This window comes from Empidonax traillii, unplaced genomic scaffold (assembly GCF_003031625.1).
Source record: "Empidonax traillii isolate 1590-97213 ecotype Southwest subspecies unplaced genomic scaffold, ASM303162v1 scaffold35:size4298261, whole genome shotgun sequence".
Taxonomy (NCBI): Eukaryota; Metazoa; Chordata; class Aves; order Passeriformes; family Tyrannidae; genus Empidonax; species Empidonax traillii.
Genome location: NW_020955228.1, coordinates 2,705,297 through 2,715,177, shown reverse-complemented (window position 1 = coordinate 2,715,177; position 9,881 = coordinate 2,705,297). Strand labels below are relative to the sequence as shown.

Genomic DNA, 9,881 nt, shown 5'->3' with positions numbered 1-9,881 from the left:
TCTTAAATTCTCATGTAGTTTAACAGTGGGTTTAGACCTCTTCAGAGCGCTTCAAAACACCAACTGCCACGGGCTCAGGGTAGATCTTTCAAAGATGAATATGCATTTTGTGCACTACAAGTAATACCTGCTTTTTTCTGTAATAGTGATAAGCACGAACGATTACTGATTGCTATTACGTTCCATCTCAGATCAAACTCAGACATTTTAGGTGGGTCAAAACAACTGCAACCTTGCTGGAAATTACCTTCCCGATGCCCTGCACTGACAACCGGGAAGCTGCCGGCCGGGATGCGCAGACCGCTTTGCCATCGAAAAACAATTACACAAAATACTGGCCACCCAACCACCCACCCGGGACGGGACAGGACGGGCCGGGAAGCGACGCGACAGGACGGGACGCGCACACACCCGCCCTCCGCCTGCTCCGGGCAGCTCCGACGCCGGCCCAGCGGCAGTGCCCGAGGGGAGCTCCCCGCCGTCACCCACCTGTTCGGCCCCCACGGGGCAGCTCCCCCGACGCCCTACGGAGCTCCCCTCTCCCCAGCCGACCTCGAGGAGCTGGCAGCGCCCGCCGAGGTCCAGCAGCCGCTCCCTGCCGGCTCCCGAGCTGCCGTGGGTGCCCCAGGCACTCCGCGACACGGCCACGGTCCCGCAGGATGCAGGGATCGCAGAGGACCCCCGAACACAGCAAGGCACACACCCGCCCGGCCGGGCATGCCCTGCAAGGACTGCTCTTCCACTCACGCTCCCACGAAGCAAAACTTGCCGGGGGGCAGCCGTGTCCCCCCGCCCACGCCACCTTGCCCGCCCTCACACGGTCGAACTTCCCGAAACCTTCCCAAAGGTCCCAAAAATACCGCCCCAGCAAGTCAAGCGTAACGTCCTGGCGGCGGGACCGGCCAGCCGCGCTCCCCCTGCCCGTCGCGGCCGGGCGGAGCGGAGCGGAGCGGAGGGGCAGCCGCCCAGTGGGTGCCACTCACCTTCCGCGCCTCCGCCTTATCTCTTCGCTCGCGGGCTGCAACTTCCAGCGCTTCCCCCAACTGCCATCTTCCACGGGAGCGACGGGGACAGGAGCGAAGCGGGCCGGGGAGGAAAAGTTGCGGCGGTGGCGCTTAGGTGGCCATCGCGCCGGCGGGGCGAGCTGTGCCGTGCGCGGCGGGCGGGCGGGCGGGGCGGCGGCGGCAGCTGGCGCGGGGCTGCGCGCTGCGATCGCCGCCCGTGGCGACGCGGGGAGGATTTGCTAAAAATAGCGGCTCGCTCGGCGCGGCGGGCGGGGGAAGGCGGGGGGGGAGGCGGCGGGGCTGAGCCGCGCTCCCCGCCGTGGCCGCTGGGGGCCGGGCGGGCCGGGCAGCGCTGCGCCGCCGCCGGGGGACATCGCCGGGCGGCGCCGTGCCCGGGCCGAGGACGAGGAGGCGATTTGGGCACCGAGCCCGAGTGACTGCGGCTGCCCGGGCCCGCTGAGAGACTGGCTGGCGGGGGGGCCGCGGGGTTATTTCGCGGCCCTTGGCACCCTGGTACCCTGCGTGAGCCCTCGGGGCAGGGGATGCACCTGCCCGCCCTGCCAGCCGAGGGACAGGGACGCTGGGCCCCGCCGTGCAACCCCCGCGGGGAGGCAGCGAGGCCCTGCAGGGTGGAATGAGGACACGCGACTGGGACGGCACCCGCCGCTGCTTCCAGAGGGTCCCTGGCATTCGCCACGGGGAGAATGGAGGGTTGCAGGCTGATGTGTGGTCCTCGCGTGGTAGGTGTTTCTGTTGCCTTGGGCTGTCACATCCCGAGATAGCTGCGCATTTCTCTAGTGCTGCTTTCCTCTCATGGACTTTTTATCAGTCTTGATATCTCATAGTATCTTTAACTAGAGCAGCTAGTTGAAGATGAAGCAACTAAACCCAAATCAAGTCTCCTTGATAATGATTAAGAGTCTCCAGAATTCTCTTTTCCTAATACTGTTTTATATGACATATAAAGCACTTTAGTCTATGGAATCTATCTTAGCCACATTTATTTCTGCTCTAAATTTATGGATAGATATCTTCATTACTTCGGAGAGAAGAGAGTGTCACCCTTTATTTCTCCCCTTCCAGTGAAAGGTTAGCCTCAGAGGAGTTTAGTTCTTGGAAATCTAAGCAACCAAAAAAAAAAAAAATATAGCTATCTTCCACCTAAAGGCTTTGGAGTTTTCATTTGTATTTATGTATTCATATATATATATATGTATATATATATATATATATATATATGTATATGTATATATATAAAACAAATAAATATAAATATATATTTTAATATATGTTTTTATATATATTTTTTTATTTATATATATATTTCCCTTAGAACCATAAAAGTTTCATTTTAAGATTGATTGTACTTACTCTTTCTACTGTGTTGCTTTCAGATGTTAGCTTTCCTGAAACAAATCTTGAAAATTGTTGTTTCAAGAGCAATGAAGAACTAGTTAAGACTAAATGGTAAAGCTGGTGGCTAAAGAAAGAGTTTTGGAATTTGGGCCTGAATGTCGTTGATTGCTCAAGGGATACAACACATGAAAACTCAGCTGTGGCAAGCAGTGGTTTTTGTAACTCTCAAAATGAATCTCATTTCTCAAAATTAGAAATAAAACTGTATCTGAGTATGTTTCAGCTTGGAGAGGAATCTCATCGGCTTGTTTTGGTTTGTGTTTTAGTTTGGGAATAGGTTTCACTGATATTGCTGGATGGAGTGCCATGTGACAGATCCAAGTCCAGACTGGCTAATGAAATCACACAGCACCGATTCCCTGACAGATCAATAGGCTTCAAATTGATACATACTTTTGTTTCATTATGTACTCTTGTCCTCTGTCTACTCAAAGGAAGCATCAGCATTATAATTACATTTTAAAATGTTATAATGCTGTGTTGGGAACTCCTGAATTCATACTGGAAAATAACAGGCATCTCTGAGACACCTCCATGTTTTAGTTACTGCTGCGCTTGCCCCACTTATTTCCACTCAGTGCTAATAAATATAATTAAGTAGCGCATGGTAGTAATATTCACCAGCCTTTATCTTGCTTTTGCTAGATCTACTATTTCTATTCCATTTCAACATTATCTACTTCTAATCCTACTGACCGAAAAATGATTTATAGACTTGACTGACTTTCCAGAGTGAATATGTGTAGCTCTTCATTCAAATGTAGCATTCCCTATTTTATCACTGTCTTTCTGAGTTATTATAAACATTTACTGAAAGTCATGGGGGTGACATTAGAATGTGGTACATCTGCAGTATAATTTATAAGTTTAATTTATAAATCGTGAGATGAAGTGCTGCAATCCTTAAAAGATTTTTATCCCTGAAAAGAGACATGGATTATCCTTGCAGCTTCATCTCTGCCACACTGTAAACTAGTGTCTGCTGACTAGTAGGGCTATGATGCCCTTCATATACACTCTAATTTACAATAATTACTGGATTTTTGAATGGAAAAAAGCGTATATTAATCACCCAGAAGATCAGTAAAGTAATCTTTTGGAAGGTCACAAAAGGTTTTGGAAACCACACTGAAGCAGGAAAATTGTCTTTCCCGTGGTTCCTCAATTTAGGTAGTGCCTAGTAAAGGTGTGAGGAGAAAAAAAACATAGATTTTTTTTTTTTATTTCTTTTTCCTCCAGACAAATAGAAACACTGAAAATACTGAAAACTAATAGGTGTAAAACACGAACACTCAGTAATCCATTTGACACATATTTTAGTATTGTTAATGCTGTGAGAAGATAGCTTTCAGAAATTCCATGCCTTCACTGGAAACTAATTCAGATGCTAAAAAGGCACTGAGTTATAACAGGTCATCAAGCAGCACCTAAGACTCATCAAGCAGTGAGCAATTCCCTCACTATGATACTGAAAGGGAATGCGTAGGATGTTCTGTACTGTGTGACCATTAAGATGATACTTGGTTATGTCCCTTTCCAATCCAGTTCATAAACCATCTTTTCACAAAAAAGTGAAACATATCAAGATGAACAGAAAAAAACCCCAAATATTTAACAAGACCAAACTGGACTTCCAGTGTTCAAGTACTTGTTAACTTGTGGATCTGAATAAGATGGAAGTAATGTTTGTGCAGAAAAACTGTTGAGGAATGAAAAAAATCTGTGTCTTCTCCATTAGTTGACAGTATGTGCCAGCTTTTTACTGAAACAATCAGTCCTTCTAGATGTATATCTGTTCCTTGACTGCCAGACAGCAGATCCTTTTCATTACATCTGGCAGTCAAGAGACTTCAGTTATTATACCCAGGTATAATCTTGCAACACACCCATCCTTTTAGTCACATCCAGAGCATACTGACAAGGCATACTTGATAAAGATAATTCCTAAATTCAGTATGAAGTTCAAGGAGACAGCCACCTACTTGCTGAATAAGATGAATAAACACCCCTAAACTCAGCTGATGTCTGTTCCTTGCGTTCCTGTCCAGTTTTCAGTGAAAGTCATAGCTCTGCTTTTTATCTTCAAAGTTTGGGAAAATCCAGGTCACGGTGTACTCCTCTGTAGAAATCAATACCAGCCGCCCCTCCTGTGTCACCTTATCTGGCCATATCCTTCTGATGCTTCAGATCATTTTTTTAAAAAATGAATTAATGGACTGTTACCTAGCATGTTGCACACATCATCCATGCACCACGTGCCTAAATATGTAGCCCTTCTAACCAGCTCCATGCAATTCTCTGTGTATGCTTTATATATGTATAAATGCTTAATCTGTTGTTGTGCTCATTTGTATTTTATTAAGAATGTTTGCGTTAAGTCCTTTCCCTAAGAAAACTATCAAAATTGGGTGAGGACAAAGGGTGTAACTTACTTGTGATGTCTGTTATTTTGACTGAGAATTAGTTAAAAGCTCTTCTTTTGGGTGAGACTTCAATCTTGCAGTAAGTATCTTTCTCAGTAGCTCATAAACATTGAAATTTTACATGATTTAGATTGGTTGAAATTGTTGATTTTGTTTACAGAAGGTGTTTGGTTTTTTTCCTGAGAAAAGATCAGCAGTTTATCTGATCAGACAGTTTTCTGCAATTTTTAAATAACCACTTAACTGCTACAGTTAACTGAAATCTAAGTAAATCAACACAGAAGCTAAAATTTTAAAGATAATAGGAATTTCTAGACTTACATTTCAAAGAAAAAGAATTGTCTTATATATACTTAAATATCTCGGGAAAATATGTTTTCTGCACCCTGGAGATATTTTAATGTGTGATTAGCTCTTTCAATGTCTGGGCTTTTGGGATTGTGTACACATACCTACATTCAGCAGGACTATTCAGGTGGTTAAAATTAAACATGTTATTACCCCTTTATTTTAGGGCCAGTGGTTAGCCAATATTTGAAAAATTGTGGGCTATTTCTCAGGAACGTGATAGAGTCGTGTGTGTTTTGATCTTGACCTATTTTTGTGCAGAGAATTTAAACATATCTTATTTCCTTGAACACAGTAAGTCGTGAAATGAGTGACCATACTGGGCTGCTCACTCATAATGCCAAGCCTGCACACCACTATGCCCTCAAAGTGGTTCTTTTATGCACACAAAGCAGAGGTTTTTGAGTGGCTCCTAATATGTAGTGAACTGCACAGAACTTGCAAACATTTATATGGAAAGGGGATATAACTACAAGGCTTGGATGTCTGTTGAAAGATTTTCCATTAGCTTTGGACTAACTGGAGCTGAAGCTGAGGCCTTGTTCTTGCTTTCCAATACTGCTCTCGATCCAGAATCCTCTTCTGTCCATGTCCTAAACATCTCTGACTGTTGCAGTCTTGCCTGCTTTTGTCTGAATCCTTTTTTCCCATTTTTTTTCTGCTGCCTAATTATCTGAATATTGTGTTGAAGACATTGGTGTGTCCCATTATACTGTGGAAAGGGACCCCTCAGGTGTCCTCACCCTGCTCTTGTTCTCTTGTCCTTTATTCATTCTGAACCAGGTGTCTTTCCCAAAGTCATCTGACAATAGACTCTAGTGATAGTCTTATCTAGAGTCTTGTTGAGGACGAGCAGCAAGTCCCATAACTCTGTGACCTGTTTACATATTCCCAGTGGTATTTTACTGTCTCCTTCATTTTCTGATGTCCTTGCTTCTTCCTGGCATACGGCGTACAGTTCCACCAAAGGAATGCATTTGTATTCACACTTCATTGTACAAATTTCAGCTACAGGAATGAGCACCTCTTTCAGCCTCGTCATGCTGATCCACGAATTGGAAGGTGGTTTCTATTCTTTGCCATTACTAAGCTAGCAAGCATTAAAGTATTTCTTCACTTACCCTGAACAGAAATTGGATACAAGGATAGATCAGAACTATTTCAAGAACTGCCCACCTCATAAATACATCTAGCTTACAAGATTCCAAATGCATTAGTCTTTGCAAAAGTGCTTAATAATTACAAAAATAAAATTGGTGACCTTTGCACTTGGTGTGTATTATTTGTTGCTCATAGTCATTGTTAGTGAGTAAAGAATGTTGTAGAGGTGAATTTCTTAAGGTCCTAATTGAACTCATGTGAAAACAAGCTGTGTTTAAATTGAGAAGAGGAACTCTCTGAGGAACGCCCTGTCATTATACCTGACCAGATTGCGCTTGTTCAGATGGATGATTGCATCAGATTTTGTCATGCACTTATTACACTTAGCTACGTTAGCAGATAGTATGTGATTCTGAATGAAAGACTGAGTCTGAAATTACGCAGATCTTTCTCACTATAGTGATTCATCAGGTAGGATTTGTTTCAGCTTTCTGATTTATCTTTTTTTATTACTATTATCCCACTCTCTGTAGTGATGACAGAGTTGTGCTGGAGAACAGGCAGAGGTTACTGCTGGGAGCCTCTGTCAATAAGCTCAATGCAGGCAGCTTGGGTCTGACAATGATTCACTGATGATCAAGTGCAATAAACAGATCCATGAGACCATCTGAGCAAGCCATTTTCTGGAGGACAAAACAATTTGCTGACATTATTATCCCTGCCTGTAATTTCTTACTTCTTGTTCTGAATTGTTAATTTCCAGCATTTTTTTTTGCCAGTTTTTTGCAGTTTGAACCAGGATGTCCATGGAAAGAGAGCTTTTCCTGCATAGTTTTCAACTGTGAGGAAAGGTTGTCATTTACTTGGATTTCCAGACAGGAAGAGATGAGCTGTGTTGTAAGTGTTTCTGTTTTCTTGATTGATGCAATTGTTATGGCCAGTCCACTGTTAAAGAGACAATTACACAGATATATGATAGTTTTGTAATAACATTTGATTTTAATATTAAAATATGTATTTATTATTATTTATTTACTTCAGTGATACGGAAGACTATTGGTAAAATAAAAATTGACTGACCTAGGCAGGTGGTGATGGAAGAGAAGGGCTTAGTCCCCCTTGCCTTTTATGAAGATGTAAATGCAGTACATGCTCCCTGCTTACAGGTATTACCGTCAGACTGCGTTAACTCCTCTTTCAGTTTAAGGCTGGGCCACAGACATCCTACAGTTATCAATTCTACTTGGCAGCAACCTTGTCAGCTCCCTTTTAGTGTTCATGTATTATCAATAAAATAACACTAGTTTCTGAAAATGACCAGTTCCAGTTACATTTCATAATCTGTTGAAAGGAAAAACGTTTCTAACTGAGTAAGAGAAGGAAGGAGCTGTCAACCCTGTTTTGTGATTACTGCCCACAAATGTTCTCACATTTTGCTTTAAGAAAGTGTTCTGACAAAAATATTAGCACTAATAGTACAGTATACATATGTTCTCAGAGTATAAATAGTGCAACTTCATCTCATGAGAAAGCTCAGGGCTCTATCCAATGACTTTAATGAGGTTTGAGGTTGCTCAGCACACAGGAGGAAGGCGACACGGTGTTCACGTGAGGTAAAAAGCACCATCAGTACTCATGCAAGCCCACAGGAGTCACAGAGCCTTGGTGCCTGCAGTATCAAACCTTTCATTCTCCAATGAATGCCGAAAAACATTTCTTTCTCTATCACAATGATGCATCCTACAAACAGCAATATGTATCCTTATTTTATAAAATAAGAAAACTCTTTTGCCCTAACTTTGGTGTTGTCTGCATTATCCTCAGTTCCCCGTTCAAGCAATAGAGAGAAATACTTCCAAAGAACAACATTTCATTCAAATGTAGCTGCTGAGCACACTTGAGGTGTCTGCTATCTTTTATTCAGTCTTTACAGGTTTCTTTTTTATTACGTTATGTCTTACAGGGGAATTTTTATCAGTCAAGTTGACCACCAAGGAGAGATATGTCTACTCTTACATAAATTGTGGACTTGTAAAGTTAATATTAATTTACAAATGCATATGCCATCAAGACGATGTGTTGTGTTCAAGATTATCAAATGGATACTCCTAAAATTGTGGTGTTTTGCAATTTTAATGCTACAGGATGACGTGGACACCAAGAATACTAATACATTTGATTTAGAGACATTGATAGGCTCCTGAGAAGTCTGAGAGTAATTCCAAAGGAAAAGTCAGAAATGGAAATTAAAAAGGAGTGTCTTTTACTAATGATTAGTAATTAGCTTATTTTAGATATTCCACTCTATTTTTTTTGTGTCCTCTATAGTTTCATTCTTTTCTTTTTAATCATTCACCACAATTATTATCTCTCAGATAAAGAAACTCAGGAAATGTTACTATCAAGAGCTTACAGTTTCTTTTTAATGTAGCTGAAAAACTCTGTTGAGGTCACTTTACTGCATGAATGACCAGTTTCTGAAAGCTTTCACACAATCTGATGTACTCTGAAGAAAAAAATGTACTTCCTCATTGGATACCACCAATTCTGTAGAAATAACATATTCCAGGTCTTGGAGGCTTATATATATTTTGTGCTAAGGGTTATTAAAAAAAATTATGCAGTACAGCATAAAATCTTACATATATGTGTATATATATATAAAATATATACCTACATAGAATGTCTATTATATAGTTGTATTATATAAATATGTATATAATATGCATAAATATATATAAATATATTTATAATATTTAAGCATACAGATACATATTCCAGGTTATATCTGAGAGCTCTCTCTCTCCACCCCCCTACACAGAGTGAAAAATTTTATCTCAACTTCCTGCAGTCTTTTTCCTGTAAAAAAGGAATTCATGAACATAAGAAAATTCACCTGTACATATCCTTTGAAACTCTTCCTATTCCACCAAGTCACAGCACTAGAATTACATAAGAAGACAAAGACTGTTCTTTCTAGATTTCAGTCTTTAAAAGTAAGGGAGAGGAACAATGATCTCTGCCCTAAATCTTTTCTTCATACAATATGGCTACTAAAGAATATTCAGATATTTTAAAAAGTAAGACTAAGAAAATAGCTACTGAATTAGTTGTTACAGGGTTCATGTAACATACACAGTTATTTGTGTAAACCTGTTTTTGTTGAGGATTGCAACCATGCAACTTAAGTAATACCTCTAACCATAACTCTAGAAAATCTTAAGTTCATGTATAGAGTTTCATATTAAACAAGGATTTTTCACTGAAAATTATTTACTTAGTCTTATTTATCAAAGCCTAATAAATACATTTTTCTATGTGCTGCCTATATAACATAAACTGTCAAAGATATAGCTAAATATAACAATTATTATCTTACTTGTTTGTCAGTAGTGTATATGTAAGACAAAATCAAGGTACTGCTGGTCCCAGGTTTTCCCTCCAAACCTTCCCAAATAATTTTGAATTTCTACAGTTTCTTGACAAGGATACAAGGAAGGACAGTTGTCCATTCTCTAGCAAGCCACATTTTGATCATTTGCCAAACCATTACAAATGTATTTATGCATTTGTTTTATAATTGGTTTAT

The 9,881-nt window shown here is 41.3% G+C and overlaps 1 protein-coding gene across 1 annotated transcript in view; it reads right to left on the bottom strand.

Moving 5' to 3' along the window:
* Positions 1–1,119, bottom strand: part of HDAC9 (histone deacetylase 9) — a 461,802-nt gene extending 460,683 nt beyond the window's left edge. The window contains exon 1 of the mRNA XM_027877926.1: positions 984–1,119. The gene's annotated coding sequence lies outside the window, so the exon portion shown is untranslated. The remainder of the gene's footprint in view (positions 1–983) is intronic.
* Between the last annotated feature and the right edge of the window lie 8,762 nt (positions 1,120–9,881).